Source organism: Nomascus leucogenys, chromosome 18 (assembly GCF_006542625.1).
Source record: "Nomascus leucogenys isolate Asia chromosome 18, Asia_NLE_v1, whole genome shotgun sequence".
NCBI classification, from domain to species: Eukaryota; Metazoa; Chordata; class Mammalia; order Primates; family Hylobatidae; genus Nomascus; species Nomascus leucogenys.
Window position 1 is genome coordinate 9026097 of NC_044398.1, and position 3417 is coordinate 9029513.

The 3417-nt window shown below is 41.9% G+C and overlaps 1 long non-coding RNA gene across 1 annotated transcript; it reads left to right on the top strand.

The window, feature by feature from the left end:
* Positions 1-1037: 1037 nt before the first annotated feature.
* Positions 1038-2990, top strand: LOC115831259. Its single transcript, XR_004026785.1, has 2 exons — positions 1038-1307; positions 2754-2990. It is a non-coding gene; the product is annotated as an uncharacterized LOC115831259 (long non-coding RNA).
* Positions 2991-3417: the final 427 nt, after the last annotated feature.

The window sequence follows — 3417 nt, forward strand, 5'->3', positions numbered from 1 at the left end:
TGCAGAAGAAACAGGCATGTCAGCAAGTAAGAGACAGACTGGCGAGTCCTCTATTATCACCCCTCTTTTTTTTTGTTGGCTTAGTGGAAGATTTCCTGATTCGAAAAGACAAAGTATTTTTGAGACAATGAAACACAAATGAATGTGCAAAGAAAGACATATCTGGCTAGGCACGGTGGCTCACGCCTATAATTCCAGCGCTTTGGGAGGCTGAGGTGGGCGGATTATGAGCTCGAGAGATCAAGACCATCCTGGCTAACATGGTGAAACCCCGTCTTTACTAAAAATACAAAAATTAGCTGGGCGTGGTGGCACATGCCTGTAGTCCCAGCTACTCACGAGGCTGAGGCAGGAGAATCACTTGAACCCGGGAGGCGGAGGTTGCATGCAATGAGCCGAGATTGCACCACTGCACTCCAGCCTAGCGACAGAACGAGACTCCGTCTCAAAAAAAAAAAAGAAAAAAAAAGAAAAGAAAAAGGCATATCTGCCAGCCAAGAATCAGTTTTCAGCTTAAAACACAATAATGCAGACCAAATTTAGCTCCTGTTCCCTGAACCAGTGGCAAAAGCAGCTAGTGCACGTGCCCAGAAAGCCACATGCAGCATGTTTATCCCACTATCCAGCTCTGTGGTGCTTTAATGGTTCTACACATTAGGATTACAGATCCTTGTAGGAATAGCTTCTGCGCTTTAATGATTTCTTAAGAAAAAATAAAACAAGATCTAGATCATAGACTCCCATCAGAGAGCTTACCGGGAGAAAGAGCTGTATTGTGAATTATGAAGATTAAAGGGACATCCAACAAGGGGAAAAATTAAACTATTATCTCGTTACTTTGATAAATTAAAATTGCCAGGCCTAGGCAAAGATCTGACTGGCCAGAGTGCATTTTGGAGTGAAATTTTATGGTTATGTCTTTTAAAAGCCATGTAAATCAGCAAGCGTAAAGCTGACAGGACCTTGCAGGCTTCAGCAAGAACACACTGTCCCTCTCATTTATTTAAAAGAATGCTGCCCCTGCTCAAAGGCCTGCAGTGAGCCATGCCAGTGTGGTTTGGCTGGACTGTGAGTGCTTGATGCAGTCTGATGGGAGGATGGGGGTGGCTCAGAGAACACTGAAATCAGAAAGGATTCTGCTCTCTAGAGACAAAGGAGCCACAGAGACATAGACATGGATCTGGGAAATACACCTTTTGCTACTCGTTCAGTTTTAGCAAGGGGGTTTCTGGCATGGCTAAGCAAAACTTAAACTTCCTCTGAGAATTACAGGAATTACAGGACCTGACAAAGCTATAAAGATTAAAGTAAGTTAAATTGACTACTTTGACCAGTCTATGATTAAATGCCCTATATAGGATGTAGAGACAGGTGTCTGGTTCAGAGGAGGAAGGGAAGATTGGAAACTGGTTGGAGTGAGAACTGAGCCTGTGGACTATGAGAATGTCAGAGCAGAAGGGGCTTTAGAGTGAATCTGGATACCCTCATTTATATAGATGTGGCAATGGAAGGAGACCCCAAGTGATTTTCTTAGGGTCACACGGTGATACATTGTTGGGATGAATATATACAGCTAGTAGAACTTTTGATTAATGTGAGTGTGGCAGATTTATTGCAACGGGGGCTCCAATTCTTTTCTTCTCTCTATCCAAGCACCATGGGATGTAACTTTGTAGCTCCTCCCATCAAGAAGTCTATTCAAGAGGTCTCATTGAGGTCTACTTCCTGTACCTCCAAACCTGGGCTGGCTTTGAGACTTGCTTTGGTTAGTAGAATGCAGCAGATGTGATGCTACGCAGTCCCAGGGCTATGCCTCGAAAGCTGTGCTTGCCTATGCTCCTTCTCTTGACCTTTGTCTCTATTAGCCCTGACTAGCCTGCTGAAGGGACGGAGACCACAGGCACAGAGCTGAGGCGTGCCAGCTGAGGCCATCTGAAACATGGGAGAGAGAGATGGCTATGGTCAAAGAAATGCTCAGCCAGGCCTGACCAAGATCAATAGAACCCACCAGCTAACTGTGAATGTGAGAACAGTAAGAATGGCTGCTGTTTTAAGCCTCTTAGTTTTGGAGGTGGTTGTTTGCAGCATTCTTGTGGCAACACTTGGCTAGTCAGTGGTGCTATAATGAAAGGTTGGTCACTGAAAGGAGAAAGAGGGAGCAGGATAATCCCTGGCATGGTAGGTCTTGCAGTTTCCATCATGGAGTATGGTGGCCAATTTAAGAATGAAACTATGTCCTGGAAACAGATCCCAGAATAGTCTCCTCACTGTGATTGTGGCATTGTGCTGTCTAAATGCCAGACAATCCTGAAGGGTTTGTATCATCATTTCCTAAATTAGAAATGATCCTGGGGCTCTTCCAATTCTGATTTTATAGAAAAAGAAGCAGAGGCTGCGCAGTGTTAAGGCAGGACCAGCTGCTTAAGTTAATGGGCCCAACACAAAACAAAACTGTGGAGTCCCTTGTTAAAAAATTACTAAGATGGTGACAGCAGGGCATTAAACTAAGCACAAAGCCCTTTTAAGTATGGGACTCTGTGAGACCACACAGATCTTATGCCCATGAAGCTGGCCCAGATTTAGGCAATTTGTCCAAGGACATCACTTGAGAGGATTCATCTGTCAGGCTAAACTTTACCCAAAAATGTAACTTAGTATATTTGTTAACTGCTAGTTCAAGAAGCAGGGCAAGAACCTAAGGCCTCTGGTTCCCACTCCAGTGATTCTTCTTTTTTTTTGTTTGTTTTTGTTAGAACTATAGGAAGAAAATCTGAACCAGAAACAGTATGGCAGACTTGGGATCTGACTCACAGAGGGAAGAACTTATAATTCTTCACAGGGCACATAGAAGCATGAGAATTTGGGTTCAAGCAAGTAAATTCTAAATTAGAATCCATACACAAAGTGTTTGCAATGTCCAGTTATATCTCCATGATATTTTCTTTGTGGAAGTTGATTGTTCTTCCTTACAACAAATTGCTTGAATTGTCTGTCTATTCATTTAGCTATTTCTTTTCTTGTCTTTGCTATCTTTTTTTTTTGTAAGTAAAAAATTATCAGACTAAATAACGGTGTAATTTTTTGCTTTGTTTCTCCTAAGTTTTATCTTGTTTATGACATCAATAATTTTCTAAAATCTCCGATTTCTTATCTTTTCTGTAGAATGCTTGAAAAATGACAGCTCAATATGTACATTACCCCATCCCTAACCACCTTCGTCACTACTTTGAATACTCTTCTCTCACCCGACACTGCAGTTAAATATGATTGGAATCCTTGTTTCTATAGTAAACCAATCTACTTTATTTTATGGATGATTAATTTAAAAAATTAAACTCTGGGCTTCCTTCAGGTTTTCTAAGGTTTTTCTCACTGGCTTAGAATGGAAAATTCGAAAAGGGCCTCTTAGGTAACAGA